The sequence below is a fragment of the Rhinolophus sinicus genome, linkage group LG05 (assembly GCF_036562045.2).
Source record: "Rhinolophus sinicus isolate RSC01 linkage group LG05, ASM3656204v1, whole genome shotgun sequence".
NCBI classification, from domain to species: Eukaryota; Metazoa; Chordata; class Mammalia; order Chiroptera; family Rhinolophidae; genus Rhinolophus; species Rhinolophus sinicus.
The window spans coordinates 74835089-74859474 of NC_133755.1; the positions used below are offsets into that span (position 1 = coordinate 74835089).

The 24386-nt window shown below is 48.8% G+C and overlaps 1 long non-coding RNA gene across 1 annotated transcript in view; it reads left to right on the forward strand.

Moving 5' to 3' along the window:
* LOC109436157 (uncharacterized) overlaps positions 1 to 17805 on the forward strand; it is a 52429-nt gene extending 34624 nt beyond the window's left edge. The window contains exon 2 of the long non-coding RNA XR_002136063.2: positions 17494 to 17805. This is a non-coding gene — a long non-coding RNA (uncharacterized LOC109436157). The remainder of the gene's footprint in view (positions 1 to 17493) is intronic.
* The last annotated feature ends 6581 nt before the right edge of the window (positions 17806 to 24386 follow it).

Sequence of the window (24386 nt, forward strand, 5' to 3'; positions counted from 1 at the left end):
ACCACAAATGCCTAACGTGTGAGGCAGGCAACTCACAGAGACAAAAGCATGACATACTTTTTCTTTCTAAATGAGGCAACTACAGCTCAAAAGCCAACTTGGCTTTCACTTTTTAAAATACATCCTGCTAGGAGCAAACGGATGCTCCGTGCCACCATGGCCCAGGTAAACGCCATTCAGAAAAACACAGCACGAATGACAGGCAAGCCTCTGGTGGCTTTATCAGGGGCGATGGCATACCACCCTGCCACCCTGGTGGGAAGCCTGAACTATCCCCTTCCATGTCACTGTGGTTCCAGCCTTTTCCATGGTTAGCTTTGCAGTTCAGCTACTTGGGAATTGCAGACTGAAGAATATTTCTCCCAATCTGGTAAGTTTTCCTGATTCTGGGCTCCTTCAGAAATGGGCCATGCACATTCAGTCGGGAGCACCTCCGTGGAGGGGAGCGGAAGGCAGAGAGCCTGAGAGACTGAGAATGCTGGAGTGAGAGGCTTGAGGGAGAAATTGTGGCGCTTGGACAGGAAAAGAAATATCACTGTCAATGTGTGAAGGTGACCAGTACCCTGGAGGTAAAAGAAGGTTTAGCGTGGATAAAGGGTAACCAGAGTAATGGGGTGAAACCAAAGGAGGATGTCCTGGAATTTAATGTTGGAAATATACTTCCAAACCCCCACCAGGAGTGTAGCTATCAGAGTATGAAATGGGCTTATCAGAAAAAAAAAGAAAAGAAAAGAAAACTGGCAGACCAGTCCTAGTGACATTGCAAAGAAGGTGACAGTGAAAAGCCTCTGAGCTGGAGGAACTGGCAGTGTTGAGCCAAACCTGGCTGCTGGGCCAGGTGACAGTGGTGGGTTTGTGCAGGGCCCCTCGAAGCCACAGGCCTGTCAGGTCAGCCCCTGGGCTGGGAGCTGCTGAACGCCTGCTGGCCCCTCCACACCTCTACTCCTGGTCTTCAGACCACGGCTTCCTAAACATGGCAGTCAGTGTGCTGCGAAAGCCTCGGTATTGCTGTGTGGCAGCTTATGGGGTCACAACTGGGAATTATATACAGAGTCATATTGGGGGCACCCTTTATTTTATTTTATTATTTATTTTAATCTTTTGACTTTCCAAGTTATTTACAGATTTCCAAAATAAATAGCAGAATTGTCATTACTACAGAAACATTTTTCATTAGAACTATAGTTTATTAAAAGTGCTGCCTCCCCTGAGTCACCCTTGGGATTTGTTCTTCCCTTGCAGGCAGAGATTTATGCCACAGCAGGGCTTTCAGTGTCATGTGTAGTCTTGATAGCACTCTTACTGGCTTCATGTACTGACCTGCTTAATGTGGGCCTGTCAACACACTAGGGAGGCAAAGGAATATTTTTATAACAAGGTAAGAGGGTCTTCTCCCAATGTGAAAGGACTGTGCTCCACAAAATCGTGACAGTCTATGACCAAAGCGCCTTCCCCTGAATTTCTACAGCTGCTTTTTTAAAGCTCCAGGGAGTAAATGTCTGAATCACGATGAGTCTTTGGCTCCCTCCAGCTCTCTCAGGATGAGGTGGCCTCTGTGTGGTTTCTCTGTCTTTCTTCCCCTCCTTTCTTCCCAAACCTCTCCTCCTCCTTCCTCTTCTCCCTCTTGCTTTTCTGTCTGGGTCCTCATCTTCACTTTTCTCTGCATTTTTTAAACAATGCACACAAATTGCTTTTTTTAAAAAAGAAAGGTATTTTTATATATTTTTTCTAAAAAAAAAAAAAGCATGAATTAAACAATGAAACCACCCCTCAATATGTTTGTCTACAGGCCCAGGTAAGCAACAAATGACAGAAACACAACTTTTATTTTTCCAGCTGTGGCCTTCAGCTCCTCCAAAGTGGGGCTAGGCCCTGGTCGGGGGAACAGTCTGCGGCTCCCCTGGGAGAAATCTTGTAAGCTGCCTGCCAGTGGGACAGGCCTGTCTCCAAACATCCCTCCCCTCTCCCCACCCCATAGACTGTGTGAACTACCCGCCTGAGAGGCCATGCTCAACGACCCAGTGCCCAGAGTCCACCTCCCCAGGCTTTCCAGGGAATGGCAGGGTGTGGGAGGCAGAGGAAGAGGAAGCATTCAGTAGTTTAGGAGCTGGGCAGGCACGGGGTGCAGGGAGAACACTCAGGGACAAAGAAGTCTAAAGGGGGCTGGACCCAGGCTTGCCTTTCCCAGGGAAGGGAAGAAAGCTGTCCTTCTCTCTTTCCTTCTATTCTGCTACACGAGGTATCCTGCTCTCAGCTCCCAGAGTCTGGCTGACTCACAGTGCTGTGACACGGTCGGGGACTGGGCCCCACACCTGACTGCATGTGCTCGCGGACACATCTTTAAATGCGTATCATTTTTACTCAGTAATGTGAATCCTCTTGCTAATCTAACCCAAGTTTTGATGGCGACTGATATTATTCTGCGTCTTTAGAATCCCCAGGGGTACGTGGTCTTGGGCCCCACTTAGCACAGGAGCAGTGAGTTGATTCTTATCCATGAAGTGCCTGCTATGTGTCAAGCATGCACCCGGCATGGGGACTTGGACGATAGACCAGACAATGTGTGTTGAGAGCTTACTCAGGGCCCTATGTGAAGAGCCAGCTCCTTGACCTGTAACCCAATGCTGGGCTCACTTGCCTTCTGTCCTGAGGCCTCTGTGTGTCAAGACGTCCCCTCCCTGATGACCCAGCAGCCCCACTGGGACAGCCTAGGACTAAGGTGTGGGTCTTCTCACTGTGTTTGGTCTAAGCAGCCACTTCTCTGGGTCTTTCTGTCTGTCAAAACCTCTGTCTGTTAAATAAACAACAAACAAATGAATGGGCCTGAGTCAACTGGCCCTCCTGCTCCAACTGCTGCCCTACCTGTCCCACCTGCCCTGCCTGCCACCCCTGTGAACTGAAAGACCCTTTGCAAACCCAGAGGGGAGATAATCATGACACTGGGATAATCAACCTAAGAAGCCTCTGACTCCTGAGGAAACCCGTTGGATCCCTTTCCTGGCATCACAGCCTTCTTTCGTGCCCCACACCCTGACTCCTTGCGGCAGTCGTCGCACCTCAAATAGACCCAGCGTGAGAACGGCGGCTCCTCCTCAGTCACCAATAGCCACTATCACCAAGGAGCCCTTTTGTTTTTCTGGATCTCTGCCCATGAGACTCTTCAGCAGAACCTTGCATCAAGGGTGCCAGAATGTTCTACCCTTTATTATGTCGATTGCACACACGCAAACCTCCAAAGGGAAATGTTATTTAATTGGATAAACAACCTTGGTGTAGTCTTCTTTTTCTGTTTTATTTCAAGGTACTTCTGATATGGCCAACAGGACGTCTTTGGAAAGATTTCTGAGTCTTCACGGACCTGAAGGGCTTCATCCTGGGACTTGCTAGTCACCTGGGCAGACTGTGGAGGGTAAAGGAAGCAATGAATTAATATTCTAGAGTGATGCTGAAAGGCTCGCCCCCAGGACAACCCTGATTCCAAGGCGTGGTCGGAGACTGTGGGAGAGGGAACTATCTGATGGGGAGACAACCACAGCTGCACTCCTCCAACCCCTCTCATGGGCCTTTTCATGACGTCACAGCGAGCCAGTTCCCTTCCTCATACCGAGAGCAAGCCATGAGCAAGCCTCCACCGTCCTGCACCCTCGGCCCCTCCGTAAGGGGCTCCGGTTAACAGGTGGGAACCCGAGGCTGGCCGAGCCCTGTTGAGCGATGAGCCTTCATACATCTGCTGACTTCTGCTCTTCAAGAACTCAAACACCCAACACTGAAGACAATTTCCTTTTTGCTTAAGAAGGCCTCATATGCAGGAGATGGCAAACCACTTCTCAAACACTGAGGGTCTTATGTACACGTGTGGAGTGTCCACCGTGCTTCAGCAGCAGTGCTTGGTGCTGGTGACCCAGGGCCAGCTGGCCCTGCGGTCTGTCCTGGAGAAGTGGCGGTCCAGGCAGGCACATGGGGATGTGGCCCGACACCTGTGCAGGAGAGGCTCCATGGGCTGTGGGGTGTCATCACTGACACGCATGGCAGTGAAGGTGGCACGGGAAGGAGGCCAGACTGTGGTCCCACAGAGTCCCCGGTCCTTCCTGACTCTTCACTGGCCAAAACGCAGCAGGTTAATCACCTCTCTGGTGTCTTCCTTCTCTCTAAATGAGGATAATAAGAGTATATGCCTCAGAGGGTTGGGCAAACTCACCAGGTTCCATGGTGTGCCCAGGATGGTACCCCCACAAATGGTGGCCTTCAGTCTCATCATCTCACTGAACCAATTTCCATCAGTTTTGGAATTGCAGTTGTTTCCCAGGTGATGAAGCTGCCTCCTGCTCTGACAGGCTGCACCCTTCCTGCCACTTCCGAGCCCACGGGGCGGAGTCTCACGCATTCTTTGCCAGCTTGCAGCAAACATTGTGTGTGTGGGGATAGGAGGCACTGCCCTCTCTCCCGGGCAGCACCATGGAGCCAATCTCAGCATGCAGGCCCTGGCGACTGGAGGCAAGCCTGAACACCAAGCCCACGTGTTGCCCAGTGACAAGTCCATCCTCCGAGGAGAGGAACGAGAAGGTGCATTTCAACCCACAAAGTGACATTATGACTCCCATCTGGTGTGGGTGGTCACATCTGGAGGAGACCAGCTTCCTGGTCATGGCACCCAGCAAGGCCAGATTGTGGCCACCCCATGAAAGGGACAGGAAAGGGTTGGGGAGCCACATGGAGAACCGAGGTGAGTCTAGGTTTGAAGACAGAAATTACTCTTTTACTGATCACTGGCAAGAAGCAAATATAGGTCATTGGAGCAACTCTGACATTACGCTTCTAAATAATCCTCGTGAAAATGACAGTGGTCTCCAAGTCACTTCTTGGAAATAAATTGTGGGTAAAGACCATCTGCTTAAAGCCTGGAAGCACAGTTTCCTCTGGGTTGTGTTCTTAAATGCTTTGACGATGTGGTTTGCTTTTCTCTCTAAGAAAAAAAGAAAAAAACTAAATAAAGTCTGACGAGTGAGTGAGCCTCAGGCCACAGTCACCAGGGGCACGGAGGCTGGCGAGGAAGGTCGGAAACTCGTAGGGACATGAGATCTGTTCCAAAGGCACCAGTCCAACATTAAGTGAAGAAAATATGTGTTTCAGATTGGGCGATGTGGCTGTTCTCTGAGGGAAATGCAAACGAGGACGTTTTTAAGGATGATTTCTACTTTATCACCACACTATGTCACTGGCGCTCATTGCAAAAGTGACAATTGCTGCCACTGCCTCTTGAAGGATTAGGGCTCATTCCCTTGCAACAGGCAGCAGCAGAAAGAAGGTGTTGCAAGCAGTGTCCCAACAAACTCAGTGTCAACAGTCAACAGCAAAGGCAGCCACAAGGGCGGGCCGCATGTGGCCTCACTGGCGTCTTGTCTATGCCCGTGGCCCAGGCAGGTGGGAAGGAAGCATCGGGCTGTGTGGGACGGCTTGTTGGTTTGCTGAAATGGAAGATTTCACATTTTGTTTCGTATACTAGATTGGCCATTCTGGATTAGTTCCATCACAAGTGCCTTACTGCTGTGTTGGAACTCTTTTTCTTTATTTGTCCTTCGCAAAACCAATCCGTGAAGCAGATTTGCTGACCAGCTGTCCCTGGGACCTCTGTGCGCTGGCTCAGAACCCCAGCCTGGTGTTCACAGGAGCTGGCTGACCACGGCCCAGATCTGGAAGCTGAGCTCCCAGATGCTGCCGGCGGTGAAGGCCCTTCCTTGCCTGCCCCCCGGAGACCAGCTTCCTGGTCTGTCCTGGTCTTGATACTTCTCAAACACACCCACAGCATAGGCAAGGGGAAGAAAGCCCTTAATACATAAATAAAACACATTTTCAAAGTCCAGGTGACTTTGAGTTTATAAAATAAAGTTTGTTTCCCACGAAAAAGACAGTTGAGGAGCAGGTGATAGGTGGCAATCCTTACCGTCCTCTGCTGTCCCCAGACCCCTGTCCACTTCCTTTTCCAGCTGCCCTTTCAGGGCGCCCATGGGGATGTCCTCTGGCTAGGCTGTCCTGGGGTTGACTGGTAACCTATATGGACAGATTTTGTGCTCCTTTAATAATAATAATAATAATAATAATAATAATAATAATAATTAACAATGAAAGAGTTAGGTTTGGGGGAGAAGCCCTTTTTAAAGCAAACTGCTATGGAAAGTAATTGATAAGAAATGCAGTTTTATGAAAAACAATTTTTTTTTCTGTAACCTTTTAAAAGCTGTGTTGCTAAATGTGCGTAACCCCTGCATTTGTGTCCTGGGGTGGGGACCTGACCTCCCCAGTGGGGATCTAGGTGGAGGGTGGAAGGAGCAGAGTTCCTATTTGAATGTACATTGTTGTCACATCACCCCGAGGGCCATTTCCCTTTCTGTGTGAGAGACCTGTGCGGTACCACGCAGGGGGTTCTGTGGTTCAGGGTGCTGTTGGCTGCAGAGTGTTGATTTCACATGGGTGTGCCATGGCTCATCTTGACCTTAATTTGTCTTACAGCTTAATTCCATTCCCAACAAATTAGGCAAGACAGGAAATGGCATTTGGAAGAGAGTGAATGAGTGACTGATTTATATACCAGACATCGTTCTTGTGACAGTGAAATGGAGATTCCCTGACCTATCTCTCAATGAAATACAAATCATTAATTCTTGGTTGCTAAACAAGCTGACAAAATGCCTGAGCCAGGCACCTGGGTGAAGGCACCTGAGGGCAGTTGTTTGTTTACCTGGGACTTTTGACCGGCCCTCTGGTATGACTTCTATGGAGACAGCTTAACTCATGGTAAAACATTTGATGTCACTCTGGGTTTTCCTTGTTGCCAACAATTCTAAGTGTTAAGTGAGGGAAAGTCTGTCTTATCAGAATGTTCTTTCCTAGTGGCAGTGAAGTGACCTAAAAGTTCCGACCTGCTTTGGGAAATGCCCTGCTTATCAACAGCTCCCTCCCTCACCACTCTGTCCACTGTAGTCACCAATCTCTGTCACCATCCTGGTGACTGAGTGTGAGGGTGGGCTTCTATTCCACTTATCACCCACAGTTCCACTTTCTTTTCAGTAGAACTTAGGTAAGGAAGTGGTAGGACATGGAGAAAATTTGTGTTCCGTAAATAAGAGTTAAATCTTTTCAGATTTCTAGGCTGGAAATCAACAAAACAAGATGTGCTCACAGAAGTGGTTACTTCTAAACTAAGTATAGACTGGAGATAAATCTGACAACCTCTGACATCTTTAAATGTCAAACCCACCCGCACATCACAGATGACATCGTGCCTAATGATCGAACTCCCTTTAAAATATACTTCATGTAAATACATTTTTGTGAAACCACAAGCTGTCTCTCTCAGTTTTGTTTTCAGCTGGCTTTGATAAAGAGATTGGCATTCTACAGCTAATTAAACAGCTTACAAGCCAACATCAATGAAAGATTTTAGGCTCAGAAATACACTACACTCTTCACCGTCCAGGGACATCCACAGTATTTTTTAATTGTGCCAACAGACACCATCAGAGGAGAATTATTTAGCTCTAACCTGAGTTTACAACCCAAATGATAGATCCAGTATCTGCTCTGTCTTTGTCAACTCATCCTATCTCCAACACAGTGAGCTGGGTTCATATTAACAAGAAATGCAATCATGTCTCTGTGTTCACTTACATATATCAGTATTTAATATATTACAAATTTCTTATACTTGTTACATATTCCACTGTGAGACTAGAAAGCTATTTGCTTCTTCTTTGTGGAAAATAGAAAATGAAATGTGAGAGACCCTTGTTTCCAGGTCAAGAATTCTGAGTTTCTGGGCTGATCTGTCTTTCTTTCTTATTGTCTGTCTTTCTTATTTTTTTTTTCCTGTTGTAGTTATTTCTAGATTCTAGAAATTATTACTTGCTTAAAAAAAAAAAAAAAAAAAAAAGGTTGGTCTTTCTAATTTTACAGTTGGACTTGCCCTAACCCTCAAACCAGATTACTGTAATAAAATTGTCATAATTTCATACGTGAACGACTGACTTGGAGTAAAAACATCTATCTAGTAAATGAGAGGAAAACTCTATTTTACTTAGACTCAGGAGTGCCCCTAAATATAACAATGCTATTTTAAAATCTTGGTGTTAATAAATGCATTTTGTGAAAACAAGGAAGAACAAGTTAGCTGGCTGCATGTGAAGTAATTGTGCTAAAAACATTAATTTTTAATTTGGAAAAGTTCACATTTTGATTTATATACTTGCAAAAAAAGGTGGAATTTTTTTTTTTTTAATGCTTTGAATATTTCTTCAGTGAAAATTTTTGTGCTGTGCAACTCTACTCGTAAGAAATTCCCGGGTTACAGACACGACTGAGGGTGAACTTGAATTTGTTCCGTGACCATGGCCTTTTTAGTTGTGGTAAAACAGAGTTAGAATGACAACGGGTCTGAAGAAAGTGCTTGAAGAACATGTCATGTTTCACTATTTCCAGATGACTAAAATCACCATCACTTCCCAGGTCTTCTGTCGGGGAAGGGGAGCTGCGTGGTTAAAAGAATGGCGAGTGTGAGTGAAGGTCAGGCTTCTTCTGAATATGAGCGTTCGATTATGCTGGCCGGGGGTCAGGGCAGGTATGCCAGGGCAAGACACTCATACAGAAAATGTCTTTAAGTGACAAATTCAGGTGATTACCAGAGTCTTCTTATGCCCTGTCATCTTTAACTATAGTGTTCATTCAAGGTTTTTTGGTTTGTATGTTCTTGATTTAAAGTGTCAGAATAGTCACATCATGTAGAAAGGGTTTGGCACATGAAAACACCAAGAGTAACTTCTGAATCCCATGCTTTGGGTCTGGTGTTAAGCAGCAGAACACATTCCCTGGGACAGAAAGTGATATCACATCGATACTGCCATCAGTTCAAGTTTACCAAGAGCAGTGTCAAACTAAGAATGTTTGGCACTGACACAAATGTGCCTGATCTTCTCTAGGATTTAAAATTCCTCATGCTAAGTCCCCTGTCAACCAATATACATTCTCAGTGCTCCCCTTGAATTTTGTTACTGGTTTTTAGTTCTTTTCAGTGTTTCTTTGCTGGTCTCTGTTTTATGAAGAAATCCACTTTCAGAAGCAATGACTTCTCATTCTCTGTGGAGTTTCCTTTCTTTGCTACTTTAAGAATTTTTAAGTATGAATAAATTGTGAGAATACATATTTGTGCAAAGAATGTAGGAGAGAAGAACTAACTAATTTTTAAATTGTTTGAGATCAGGAAAATGCTGGGCTGATCTGCTGTTTTTCAAATTGTTCCTCCATGTAGCCAGAGCCCTGAGTAGTATTTCTTTTTAACAGACACATTAAAAACAGCTTAACTTTTCTAAGTGTAAATAGCGAGGACTGATGCTCAAAGTATTGCCCGAAACATCTAGAAATGTCTGCAGGCTGTTGTGAACAATTCTGTCTCTTTATGGAGAGTTGTTTGGGCTTTTTAGAAACATTAATTTGATTGTACGAGCCTGAGTGTTATCAGGAAAAGAAGCTTTAGAAAACGGTTTCACAATGTGTCATTTTTCTCCTGTTTTAATCTGAGATATAGTGTGTGGGCATGCTGGTATTTTAAAAGTCTAAAAGTGTTGTACATATTGATATGCCTCCAAATATGAAGTGGGATTGCAGACAGAGGCTTTTCTTCAGTCTTCTGTCTGAAATTCTGCTTTTTTCCCAAGGAGTAATTCTTAGATTTTTAGCAAGGAGGCTTTCATTTTTTTTTCATTCTCAATTTGTTGTTGTAATTAAGCAGAAACAAAATTTTAAAAGCCCTGCCAGCTTTCTATCATTTTGATCTTCATATTTAATGTTTCATAAAATAAAACCCTGTGTTTTTATTTAAACTAGTTTCATTATTTTTTTGATGAAATGATTTGCGGTATAAGACTGTCATTTGGTTTCAATATTAATATATAAGATGAACTACGTGGGTGTCATTTATTTTCAGTAGTAAATAACTGCTTAACCGATCATCTTGTCTTAGCATAATTCAGTCGACTCCTTTAGAATTTTGCTCTGCAGGGTTCAAACAATATTTGATGTGTGTGTATGTAAAATACAAATTCCATCTTGTGTCATTAAAAGCAAGTTTCAAGGTGTCAGAATCGGGGAATGCCTTGTAGTTGGTTTCAAAATACAGTCAGTAGGTTAATCATGAATTATTCTTTTTTCCAGGAAAAGTCTGATTAAGTTGTTTCAGAATTTCAATTTGCTAGAATTCTTTTTTAAAATCTTTTATGTGTGTGTGTCATTTTGACGTTAAAAAGGGGTTAATTTAGTAAGAATAAGTACCTTTTCTGTTTGTATTGTGGCTTGTTCAATTTCTCATAAACTATATTTGGTAGCTAAAATGTTGAAAGCACTTTGGGAACAAAATGTCTGCTTAAACCATGACAAAATTGGCCACAATTTGCCGATTGGGCTGATAACAAAAGCCAGCAACACAAAATAGGTAGAAAAACAGTTTGTTCGGTGAAGTGAGACCACTGAAGCTCTTTTTGCATGTTATTTTTTTTCATTCTGATGTTTATGTTGTGCTGGAAGTACGTGAAGAGGTTTTGCTCACCCCTAGATTCTGATTTAACCATTTCATCTAGTGAGTTTCTTCTAAAAGTTCAGAAAGCAGGCTGCTCATGGGCATGGGAGACCCATCTGGGTTACAGCCCAGCTTCTCACCTACACCGTCCATGCCACTCAGGCTGTGGCCAGTCGTGAAGGTCTCAAAGCTCATAATTTGATCTTTTAAAGAGCACTTAAATTCCATTTTGTTTTCAAGTCTTCAACATTGAATTATTAGGGCTGCTACTACATTCTTGCAAGTAGAAAACAAACAGTATGCAGTTTAAAAAAACACTTCTCTACCTGAGCACACAGTTGACAAAAATTTCAGCAACTAAAAGGAAACACTGACTTTCAAATTATAGTCACAGACTGTAAACAAATATTAATGTTTTACACGAGACAATACATTTTTTCAAACGACAGGGGATAGCAGCATCTTCTCCCCTCTGCTGTTTTGACTTTTTGCCTTGAGTGTGTGTGAGATAGTCTTAGTGCTTTTTTTTCTCTCTCTCTCTCTTAATAATCAGATACTCCAGAGCAATAATTAGGATGAGGTTTATGTTTTTACTTATTTAATCTTTGTTTTCACAAATAAATACAAATAACTCAAAATGAAACCTGATGGCTTTGGCGATAATAGAATAGCAGCCACGGGGAAATTTTCTTCATTTTAATGTTCTTTCACAACCCACATTCAGTTTCGGTAGGAAAATTATTAACCTTTCAACAGAGTGTTCAACATGGGTTCACAATAGACTCCTGAGTATGATTTGCAGGTTTTGGTTCTATTTTGAGATTTTGGTGTGCAGTTTTTCTTTCTTTCTTTCTTTCTTTCTTTCTTTCTTTCTTTCTTTCTTTCTTTCTTTCTTTCTTTCTTTCTTTCTTTCTTTCTTTCTTTCTCTCTTTCTCTCTCTCTCTCTCTCTCTCTCTCTCTCTCCCCCCCCTTCCCTCCCTCCCTCTTTCCCTCTCTCCCTCCCTCTCTTTTAAGACCCTGGCTTTCTTTGACAGTGACAGGAGACTTGAAATCCTTTGGTTACTTTTCAGTGTGTGCACACTTTACAGTGTGTGGATTTACTTGTATTATGGGGGAGAATGGCCCTTTCTCGCCATCCTACTGTTCTATGCTGGGAAGAGGAAATGTCTTTAGGCTTCCTGTTTCCCTCATTCTAATTCTTGGGTGGACAGTGTGAGTCCCCTGCCCCTATTTTTAAAATCCAGTTGAGCGGCATTCCAGAGAGGGCAGATGGCTGTGGTGTGCACCTGAATCCTGCCTGCCTTGGTGGCCTCACTTCAGTGTCCTCAAACCAAAACCAGTGTGAGCTTGTTGCCCTGAAGGGCTGCATGGTCACCAGCCTTTATGTGGTGTCTGTCGGGCTGATCATGGGTCAGGTGGCATTTCTGAAAGGGGCTGGGGGAGAGGATCACAGTTTCAGAGCTCCTGTCGTCCCCTGAAACACTCAGGAGAGCAGACGTGGGGCAGGAGAGGCGGGTGCGTGGGATGATCCCTGATGGCAGTTTCCATGTCTGCTGTCTTCTTTCCCACGTCTGGAGGGACAGCTGCAACTGTAGGAAGGCCCTGCCATGTGCACTGTCCTGTGTCTGCCAAGGCTGTGCCTGGGGACCCTTGGTCTCCTTTCTTGTTGGACCAACATCACTTGCAAGCCCCCATCCTCACTCAGTGCCCCACCAAGTGTGAAATGGACTCTGAGGAACACACATTTATCTGTAATAAAGTGTGTGCACTTCCAGTTCTGCCACTTTCAGTGTCGTAGCCTGAGTTTGTGTGTGTTTTTCTTCTTCTTCTTCTCATACTTCCTGTATGAGGTTAGTTTTTTTAAAATGATAAACAAACGATTTTTTTTTAGCTTTTCTTTTTTTTTTTTTTTTGACCTGGCCGTACATTGCCTCTTACCTGTCCAGTGGTGAACATTTTGCTGGTGCCCTGACCTGGGCCTGGTCAGCTGTCGGGGTGAAGCATTTTCCCCTCTCTTCCCAGGTGGGGTCAGCAGGGTCAAGGTGGTGAACGCATTTTCTGTTCTCCTGTTTGAGAGACATGCCTGTAAACCTCAGGGCTCCAGTATTCTCCTCAGGCCAATAGGGCTGGGAGCAGGGGCAGGGAGACCCTAGGGTGTGCAGTGCATCCAACACAGGACGTGATGAGCAGGGAGGGTCCACAGTGCTCTGCCCTGGCTGTGCAGAGAAGCAGCACCGGAGAGGGAGACAAGGGATGAATAGGGTCACACAGTCCTCAGGTCACCGAACTGGTTGACTGTCTCAGACGGCTTCTGGGTGGCTTGCTCTTCCCCCACGGGGGTTCTCAGGAGACAGCCATCCATGAAGAGTGTGCACACTAAACTGAGAACATCAGTGGACAGCAACCTGCACTTCCTCACTGTCATAGGGGACGGAGCCCAAGGCCCCGTGTCCAAGAGCACCACTGGGGGCTGGCGTCACTCACCACCGGTGATTCTGGGCAGGGGTTTGAATCTCAGGGGCTTGTGAAAACAGAGGTCCCTGGGCCCTGCTCACAGTTTCCAGTGGACAGGTCTGGGCAGGGCCTGAGGGTTCCCACTGCTAGCAAGCACTCAGGTTATGTGCTGCTGGCCCAGAGGCCCCACGGAGAGGCACTCTTAGGGCCATGGCCGGCAGTGGTTGGGTACCTCAAAGTCCCACAGAGCCTGCTGGCTGTCTGCATTGTCCCCTAACACTGAGAGTCCCTTCATGTCCGAGCACGGCTTTGGACTTGTACAGCCAGTCTTTCAGGAGACCCTGTGCATCTCTCAGGAACTGGACAGCAAGGTTACTTGTCACAACGTCAACCAGACTACAGATCTGCTAAGATGTTTTTGAAGTTTAGTTCTTGAAGAGTGAGTTTTATGTTATAGAGAAAGTGGCCACGGTGAGGGGTGGTGTGGCTGGGCCAGGAAATAATCCAGTGAGGGGAGCCTGTGGGTTGCCCACCCTCATCTCTATTTCTACTTTTGGTACCAACAGAGGGAGGGACCTTTCTGTCCCAGAAGGTGGGCAAGCTTCCAAGGTCCTCAGTGGATCAAGGAGTTGGAGTCACCCATGAGTGGATGCTTGTCCCCGAAAGTAGCCAAGCATCACTCTCAGGATGCTGGATTGGAAGAGGTCACCGCTTACCCCTCGTGGTCGGATGCCCCCAACCTCGGGTGGGAGCGATGGACCCCACAGTGGGATCTGAGGAGGCCGTGGGGTGCTAAGCTGGGAGTGCACGTCAGGACTAGTGTCTGGCGGGAGGGACTGGGTGAGCTCTGGGGCCACCCAGAGACCGGTTCGCACCCTGCTGCCTGGGGGCTGAGGGACATGGACTGTTTCTGAACCACAAGTAGGTCTGCAGTGTGTGGAGCACTTTGCAAAAACTGCTTCTTGGGGGTCCCATGAGGAAAGCTTCTGAGTTTGCTCAGCGTTACGGCCTTACGTGGCTTCTGCTCTCGAAATGGGCAGAGGCCTCTAGCATGGGCTCCTCTCTCCCGCCTGACATACCCAGAAGCACGCATCCTCGTCATTCACATAAGGGACCCATGTCACTTATGCCTCATTGCTTGTGACAGACAGTGAGGATTTCCTGAGTGTGCCCTCCGGGTTTCAACTTTCTGTGTGGCGAGAATGGGGCCCTCCTGAGAGCTGAACACCTTGGCTTACTCCATCCTCCTGGGAAGGCACTTTGCAGTCTCAGAAGGTGGGCTTCCAACACAATTGGATCCAATGTGAGTCACGATCATCGGGATATGTGTACTGGTGGCTTGTTCTGTGAGTGCTGAGGAAAACCTGCTGCCCAGCAGGCTCAGGGCATATCTTGCCCGTGGGTGGCTGGGGATCTGGTGTGGCCTCTCAGCATGACGTGTGGGCAGTGTCGTGAGTGTCACAGCCAAGTGACATTTGTGGTCTTCCTGTCCCCCTGCCTGGGGAGTAGAGGCTTGGCCCAAGTTGGGCAAATGCCCTGCCCGTGAAACCATCCGTCTGGGGGTGGATGCCTGAGCTGCTGTTTCTGTTCTCTTCTCAGTCTCTGCTTGCCATCAGTACAGAGACAGCACGATTTGGGAGCTTGCTCGGGGAGTACCCAGAAGGTTGCTGGGCTACACTGGAGGCCCCTGGTGAGGGACCACATTCACAGTGTGATGTGTGTGGCACTGAGGCCACCCCTCAGACACGAGGGACAGTGACGTTGTGTACCTGTGGGGAGGCCTAACTGGGGTCCCTTGAATACTAAAGACTTGTAGGAGCAGCACAACTCAGCCACGCTGGAGAAAGACTAAGGCGGAATGTGGGACAGAAGCTCCTCCAGGACTGACCCAACGTGTGAGGTGCTGGTGGTCCCCACCCACGCCCAGTGCACATGGGCATTTGGGAAGCCACACGTGTGACAGGTTGTGAAGTAGACACAAACCTTTTAAGGTTCCTGGTTGGACCTTGGCTTTCTCTGGGGTTGCTGGACAGCCAGACCAACATGGAGTCCAGAGGGACCGACTCATCTGTACCAAAGCTCCCAGACAGACCAGCGCAGGCCTTGCCGTGGATCTAGGACTGGGTAGGAAAGGTGTCCCTTTCAGTGTGACCTCAGGAGGTTGCCAGCTTCCTCCATCTGAATGCCTGTGTGATGATCCTTAAGGCCCTGCCACCTCTCACTCTGATTTTGGTCACGTCCACCTGGCCGGGAACCCCACGCTGAAGCCTGGGCTGCTGCCCTAGGTCTCTCACCCCACTCAGAAGTGGGGGGACAGAGAACAGTACAAGTTCTTCAGCGCCCCTTCCATCTCGGTGGGGAACTAACAGAACCAGGCTTCCCCCTTCCAACCACTCCAGTTACCAGCTACAGTGCATTTCTTTTTCTTTCTTTTCTTTTGTTTTTTAATGAGGGATGGGGGATTTTTCTTGTTTGTTTGTTTTTATTGGGGAATATTGGGGAACAGTAGTTTCTCCAGGGCCCATCAGCTCCAAGTTGTTGCCCTTCAATCTAGTTGTGGAGGGCGCAGCTCAGCTCCAAGTCCAGTTGCCGTTTTCAATTTTTAGTTGCAGGGGGCGCAGCCCACCATCCCATGCGGAAATTGAACTGGCAACGCTGTTGTTGAGAGCTCGCGCTCTAACCAACTGAGCCATCCAGCCGTCCCTCCGGAAGCTCAGCGGCAGCTCGTTGTCTTTAATTTAGTTGTGGAGGGCACAGCTCACTGGCCCATATGGGAATCGGACCGGCAATCCTGTTGTTTAGAGCTCACACTCTAACCAACTGAGCCATCTGGCCGCCACACAGCGCATTTCTTAGTTCCTTTCTCAATTGGCCCACCCAGCAGGCTCTGCCTGTGAAACCGTGGGCCCTCATCCTGGATTGTAAAATGCGAGTGCGCTCCAGGAAGCTGGCTTACCACTAGATTGACCAGGGCAGCGTTCTCCCCAGGAGGTTGGATCCCACAGGGTCATCACCTCTCAGAAAACCCACTATTTCATTGCCACCAGCAAATGAAGACTTTGAGGGGAAAAACAAAGGCTACAGGTGTTGGTGTGGATGGGAGAACTCCTGTGTACAGGACCTCCAGCAAAGAGACTGTGGAAAAATAATACAAAGTGTGAAGAGATAAATACAGATGGCCACAACTGGCCATCAGTGCCAGGGCAGTGGATGATGTAGGTAAGAGAAGTGTGCTTTTGGAAGGGCCACAGGTTTCCCTCAGCAGTGTTCCCACGCCCTGAAGCCTGGGGTGTGAGGACTGTGCCCCACAGTTGTGTGGGATACACACAACACACTAACATAAGCGGTTTTCCTTACTTCCTACCTCTCAGGCTCTTTTGTGTGGGACCATGCTTGGGGAAGGATGAGCTCTTCCAAAAGCACGCACTTTCTCCCCTTTCACAGAGAGTTTTGTGCCATCAATGACAGTCAGGGGATGGGAGGGCGGAGGCAGCTAGTTCTCCTGGTGAACTCAGGGCTGCATCAAGGGCAGGCCGCATGTGGAGGGCATTGGTGGGCCCCAAGAAAGTCATGTGTATCCAGGACTCCCCTACTCTCAGCATCAGAACTGGCTGTGTGAACAACATGGTGGGGCCCAGCAGGGAGCTTGGGGTTGACTCTCCTCCCAGGGCAGTGCTTGCCCTGGATTGAAGGGCAAAACTGGCTTGTGGATAACCACGAAGATGCCATCTGTTCTTCAGTCGCCCTCCCTCTGTGTGTCTTTGCAAGTTCCCTTCTACTTGTTTGGGAAAATGAGCTTTTGGCAAACAATGTGCTACTTGGGAGCCAAACCATACTGGTCTCAAGTGGCAAGGTGAGATTTAGTAGAGCCACAATCCTTGGGGCCATCTTCAGGCCTTGGCTTGGTCAAGGACCCCTCTGTTTTCCCTTCCCCTGCCTCACTGGGGCTGCCTGGCACAAGCTGGTCTGCTATGACTCTTTCATGCACCCGGGAGGACGTCTCTCCCGGGATGGGGAGAGAAGCCAGGACTTGGGTCGGTGCCATTGACCTGGACCATCCTCATGGGATGGTAATTCCTTGGTGACCTCCTTCAAGTCTCTTTGAACCCTGGGGAGGAGGATCAGGGCATTACCCAGGCACACAGAAGCTTGTCCTGAAAGTCCAGTGTGACTCCAGGTGGGCCACAGGATCACCCCATAGTCAACCCTGACCCAGTAAACAGGCAGTGGGCTTCTGGGAACATTTGCCTTTTCAGTGTCTTCTGAATAATTTTTAAGCGGATGCCACCCCCTCCCCCATCACCACCCTCAATTTTTGTTGACGATCACTATTTGAATAGATGCTGATAAATTTGATCCGCCAGCTCACTGTGGCATTTACAATCTGTCTTTCCCTTTTCAGTTTCCTTGTACTGGAGTGACTGTCTTTCAATGCGGTTGGCAGTGACCTGTGTTTTTCATGCATGTTTTTGTTTCAGAATAACTGGGAGATGAAACAGGAAGCTCTATGACACACTTGATCGAAAATGACACAGACAAAAAAAAAAAATCAGGACTCAGCCCCCTCTGACGCCTCTCCTGGCTGCCCGTTGTCCATGGCCAGGGTGCAGATGACCGGTCGGCCCTGGGTTCCAGCTCTGACAGGCGTGGATGTCAAGGGCCTCTGTGTTCGCTGGTGATGCGTCTGTGGCATTACGTCCATGGTCTCGTCTGGGCAGTTTCCTACTTACCTGGCCAGGTTCCATGTGTCTTAATCCCTTTTCTTCATTAAAAGCAAAACTGAAAAAAAAGAAGAATTGTTTGCTTATTAGCCATATTTAAACACAAATTTAAAGGACACCAGTGTTTGAGATTAATTTCTATAGGACCACAGGGAAACCTTCCATAACAACACACAGATCATTATGACATCCTTAGAACTGTGTTGAACTTGACTCTGTTATTACTCGGCCTTGTTTGCCCTGCCTTTTCTTCTCCTTCTCTAGAAGACCTCTCTCGAGTCAGCATGGCACACTGGCATTTGAGAAAAACATTGCAAGACATTTGAAAGTGGGTACACTCTGATTGTGGCCTGAAAATGGTGGCCAGCCTCGAGCTTTGAACGGGCAACCTCTGTCTCTCAGCTGCCTCCACACACCCATCACCCGTCCACTTCTTCATCCCACTCAGGTTTCTGTGGGGCCCACTGTCCGCCAGGTTCCAGAGAGAAAGCACTGGATGGGACCAGTTTGGCTTGGCATCCCCAACACCTCTTGTGCGTGGCACTGCTGGGGCTTTGCTCCCGGAGGGAAGGGGTGCTGTGGGGTTCATCGTGGATGGATAGCCCTGCCGTTTCACTTGGCTATCCTCACGTCTTGGAACCTCCATGAAGGCTGAGCCCTGGAATTGGCAGCTAAATATGCCTTTAGAATGGGTAAATGTCAAAGTCTTCCTTCTGTGGAGACCCCCTCTCTTCCCAACCCGAGTAGGACAGCTCTACCCACCTGGGGACCTGGCTCCGAGGCCATGAGTGTTTCCTCCCAGTACTGTTGTCCTCTTCACTTTTACACTTAGCAGACATCCAAGAATAATTTTAAATGACCGTATGTACTGTTTGCACTTCTTGGTGTTGATTTATCACATGCTGCGAGGATAATCTCAAACCCCTGTGCACGTGGCATGGTGTGTACTACCAGTCTCAGCCCACACGTCCCCTCAGGAAGGCCCTCTCTGACCACGACGTCCTTAGAGAGCCCCTCCTGTTTCTCTCTACCTTGTGACGATTTTATTTTCTTTATGGAACTTACCACTGTCTGCAATTACCCTGATCATTCATTTATTAATTAGCTGTCTGCCTCCCACCTGCCTGCACCCAGTGTCACCTTTATAAAGGCAGGTCCTATTCTGTCTACTGCCCAGTCTGTCCCCAGCACCTGGCACTCTGTTCAATGATTGTGGGTACCACACCTATTATCTTATTACTTCTCATCTCAACACTGGTGTTGGGCAGCCCAACTGCTTGGTGGCCGAGGAAACTGCCTCCATTGACCTCTGATGAGGTAATGAGAAGCCAGGGGAGGACCCACCCAGCAGAAAAGGCTGCTCTGATTCCATGCTCCCTGGATAATCAGACTCTCATCTCAGACAAATTTTGCCTTGGTCCTAAATGTCCTGAGGTTGAATTTTATTTGCTTGTATTTCTGGAAGATTAAAGGTGACCGTGTACTGGAGGGACATGTTCTCGTGTGGACTCTCATGGCCTCTGTCAGCTCTTCTCCCTGGTGAGCCACCTGACTTCTCTGGATGCTACTTCCTTCAGCAGAACACTAGGGGACCAGATGACGTGATGTCACAGATCCCATCCTGCCCGGAGATTCCCTTATATTCTATCCCCTCTGAGTGTTCTACTTCTCCTGGTTCTAGAAGAGGAGAAGGCAGTGCAGAGGGTGTGGGGACAGCAGGACTAAGACCCTGAGAGTGCTCAGAGCCGAGGCCCAGCTGTGGGTTTATGGATGTGCCTTGGGGGCACTCACACAGACCTAAATCAGGCCCCTTGGAGGTAGCCGTGTCCTGGAACAAGGGGATCTCGTGGGGATGAATGTCTCCTTCCCCTGCACTTTTGAGCCTCCCAGAGACTGTCCCACTAGGGCATTTATAACCTGGAGCAGATGGAAGTCACACACTCACAAGGATAAAACGAGGAGAGAAATGACCACACACTTCTAGACAGTTGGGGCAATGATTCTGAATCCTGGCCAGACATCCAAATTACTCAGTTTTTCAAAATCCAAGTGCCCAAGCCCCCCAGGACCACTAACATCAGAATTCAGGATGGGGGCCAGATGTCAGTTTTTTAAAACTCCCCAGGTAATTCCATTGTGTAGCCAAGGCTGACAACACAACTGTGGGCTAGGGCTGTGTTTTCTGACATGGTAGCCCCTAGCCACATGTGTCTGTTGGGAATGTGGCTGGTATGACCAAGGAACTGAATTTTCACTTGTAATTAACTTAAATGTAAACATGCACGTGTGACTGTGACCACGATGGTGGGCAGTGCAAACACAGCGCACGTATGTTATCACAGAAAGTTCTATGGGCAGCTCAGCCTGGGGGAGCCTCTGAGCCTGCGAGCACCCGGTGAAATCATACCAGCTTGAAAGGCGCTGGAGGCAGTGCATGCATCCTTCATGTCCGCTCTGAGCCATAGCTCGTGCCCCACCCAGGGCGTGTGCCTGGGCAGCGCTGCCCGGAAGGGTGCAAAGAGTTTGACATGCCTGTGACTCTAAGGCCCTGACCCAGGGCATCCGGCGGTCACTCCGGCTGGGCACTCAGTGTGCATCTTTGAAGACCCAACCCCGGAAAGAAGGCTTGTCGAATGATGACTGAACCACAGTGATCCTGGAATTTAAGACTGGGAAGAAAGCCTTCCTGGAAGAACTTCTGGAAAAGCAGGTTGCCAGAGGAGAGGCTTGGAGCTAAGGGAGGCCAGGCCTAGGAGACGCTCAGCAAGCTTAACCACTTTGGGGTTAAAGCTGGAGAAGCAGAGCCCAAGCTGAATCATTCTCTGCTTATCGCTCACAGACTGTCAGATTTTCTTTTTCTTTTTTTGGAGGGAAAGCACCTTACGACAAATAATACTATTTTGAATTTCAGAGCTTTCCCTTTTTCAAAGCACTTCACCCACTCTGACTTATTTCGCCCTCACCACCAGGCCATAACTAAGCAGGGAAGGGGTTTTTAGTGCCAGCCTAACAGCTCCATGTTATGGAAAGCCTTCAGAAGGACAGGTGAAGACACTGGAACGCTCACTGTCTCGTCGCCTCTTCACGCTCGGGCACGTGGCTGCCTGACGAGCACCGAGGGGTCTGGACTGTGCCCTCCCACAGTGATCGTGCTGCTGAAAGAGGCACGGCGTCCCCACTCGCTCTGCCGTGGCCCATCCAGCTCTCTAAGTGACTCTCTGAGGCCGCTTTCTCCTCAGGGTTCGTGTGATTTGCAAAGTGGATAAACACGCCTTCTGTGTCTCTTCGTCCAACTTATTTTCAATATGGCAAGTGGACAGAACGTGGGACAGGGCTCTGTGGCTCTTCATGGAAACATTCAAATGACATAACTGGTGCTCCCCAGCCCCAGACAGACACTGACAACTTAAAGTCCTCCACCTTCTCTAAGTGTGGAACTGCTGAGAATCTTTCAAAGCAGACTTGCCAGCAGGGAGGAAACGCTGAGCAGCCTGTCCATCTGAGGCCTCCTGGTGGCTCGGCCAGCTTGGCCATGTCACAGAGGCCACAGGGCTGACATGACGCCAGGGGTTGGCCTGTTTGGGATGCTGTCCTGCCGATGGTGAACACTCCTGCTCACAACCGCCCCTGCCCATCTGTGTATCTTATGCACATAGGACACAACGAGAGGTTTTCAGATGCTTACTGAAAGCAAGACACACTTTCTGGGGCATTCCCCTAATCGACTGTTCTGGTGAAGCTCGTCAAAACAGGAAATGAGGTTAGCATGGAATGACTTTCTCTCAGAGAACTCATGTTGCCTCTGAGACCACCTCTTTCGTCCCCAACTCTGGGAGCCTGTATGATGCCTCCTCTGGGTTTGCCCGGAAGCCGGACTCAGTGTGTGCTTCTATAGCTGTCAGGGCCCATGGCTTGGGAAAATGGAGGTGCTAGAGCTCGATCCCAGCCTTCCAGACCCTCCCTCTCTCACTCCAGTGTCTGGAAGATGTTTGCAAGCTGCTCTGAGGTTACATCCACACAGCAAGAGTATTGTCCGGGGTCGGGGGCGCTCCCTGGATGTCCCTGGGCCGTGGGCTCACATGCGAGCCCCCCATGTGGCCTTTGGGTAGCCCTTTCCTAGTGCTGCTGGGGCCACGTGTTCCCTTTGCATCAGAGATGCCAGTAAGATACATGACTCCGGGGATATGGGACTCAGTGGGCATTGTCCCCTTTGCCCCGTGGGAGCACCTGGCCAGAAATGCCCTGCACCAACACAGCTGGCCTGGCTGCACTCACGGGAGTCCCCAGGCAGGCTTCTCTGACTCAGTTATCAAAGGCAGCCAGACTTTCATGCTTATCGGTGCTGAGGCCTTTGGACGAATGGCTCTACTTGAACTTTCTAGGCTTAAACCTTTCTTGTTAATACTGAGTGCTTTGGGGTCACCTTGGCTTCGATCTGGTGGAAGGGGGTGAGCCTGGGGGATACCTGGCCTTGACTCCCAAGTATCTCCAAATCCGGGATGTTGGTTACTGCTTGAAAGTCGACCTGCGCGTGACGCTCTCACTTCTGTAATAATGGGTCTGTTCTCTTTTTACATGACTTGGCAGGAACTCAAAAGCCACCCTGAGTCCCCGTGGCTCTTCCTTTGCCCGGTGCCCCTGCCTCCTCCCCAGGTGTACGGGTACTGCGTTCTCAGTGGCTGCCCAAGTAGGTGGCTTAGTGCTTTCAGAGTAACCCGTGCTGCCACCCAGGGCTCGGTGGGTCATGCCATCATTTCCAGTCCTCACAGCAGGCCCAAGGGTGGGGTCCCCATCCTCTCATTTCTGGTAAGAAAACGGAGTCTCGCCTGCCCTGGCTCGCGGGACGAGGGATGTGATGGTGCCTCCTGATGTAACTCAGGGGCTCGGCCTCCCCAGCCTCCATCATACTGTGCTGTGTAGTTTATAAACGTGCAAAAGCAAGTGCTTTTTTCCTTAAAATGGGCTGTGAGTGGTAAGGGCATTCAGAAGAAAGACACCAGAGCACAGCTGAAAGCAGGAGGCAACTGGAGGTCACATGACCACTGTCCTGGGACCCCCTCTTGCCTCAGTGGGTGTGGCGGCCCCCTGGCCTCTTCCGCCTGGATGCTGCAGCCAGGCTGGCCCTGCCCCCGCCAGAGTCTCCTGAGGGGACTCGCTAGAGGCCTGGGCTGAGGACAGACTTGGTTCTCTGAAAACTGCCTGTTGCTCCTCAGTGCGATTGGGGGTGAGGGGGGGAGGAGAGGTGTCAGAAAGGCAGAGGACAGGAGCTGCTGGCCCTTCTGGGCCGCTGAGCCAGAGCTCTGTGGTCACACCTTTATCTCCAGAGCCCTACACATGCCCGCCTCTCATCAATGGGGAAGAGGTGTTGGTAAAATGGGTTCCGTCTTCATTCTGGGCCACTAGTCAGCGGGTGGGGGAGCAGTTAACAGCTCTAAGACCCAGGCCAGCCTTCACCATTCAGCCGACAGAGGACCAGCAGCATGGGGCGGGGAAGGGCTAGCAAACCCCAACAGAAGGGGCATTGCTGCCATCTGAGCAGGGAAAGTGAAAATGAGGGAAATAGACCAACCCCGTTGGTGACTGTTTATAGTTTACGAGTGTCCAGCCAGAGCCCTCACTAATTCTTACTCTGTTATTTTATCTTTGGGACCTCTGCAGGCAGCAGAACTCAACACTAATGACTGTTCTTGCTTCCTTCAAGTGAGGGGACCATGCCCCTGGTTACCAGGATGGTCCTATTCCTGAGACCAAATTAATGTTTGTTAATTACTTTCAGCTGTGCCTTTCGCTCTCAGACACATCCTGGTTTGGACAGTAAATTCCATGGTCCCCTGTCACAGGTTGCATTAGATCTGTTATTTTATTTCCCCAAGAAGTTGCTCGCAGACACAAAGTCCTTCACACACATCCTCTCAAAGAAGAAAGGCTCTGAGCCATTCACCCGTAGTTCTGGTAGGACGGCCTTAGAGTGGCAGAGCCAGCAATGCGGGTGAGAATGCGCATGTGCACATGTGTGCGGGTACACGTGTGTGCATGCACATGTGTGGTCATGTGAACAGAGTGGTATGCATTGTGAGTGTGTGCTGTGTGTGGTGTGTGTGGTGTGTGGGTGGATGGGAGTTTGGGGCCTATGGCACATGTATGTGTGCCTTGATGTGGATATGGCACGTGTGTGGTAGAGTGTAGGTGAATGTAATGTGTGTTCAGTGGGTATATCTGTGGTAAGTGTGTTTGTGTGTGGCTGAGTGTGGATGTCTGTTTGGTGTGCGTGTGTGGAGAGGGTGTGGGGGGTGGTGGGAGAGTCTGGGATATGTGTGCACATACCTTTCTGGTGTGTATGCCTGCCTGGGGGTGTCGTGTGTGTGTGTGTGTCTGGTGTGTGTGCGTTTGTGTGCATATGCATGTATATGTGTGGTGTGTGTGCATGTGTGGGGGTGTCTGTGGTGTGCACATGTGTGGGTGTGTGGAATGGGTGCGGGGGGTGTTTCCTGAGCATATGAGGGAGGACAGATGTGCATGCACTCAGGGCTGGTTGCATGTGCTCTTCAGGCCCGTGCAGAACTCCACATAGCACCACCAGGGAGGGGGGCACCCCGGGTGGAGGCATGGCTGGGTGTGGTGGAGGTGAGGTCGGGCACAGGCCCCGAGCC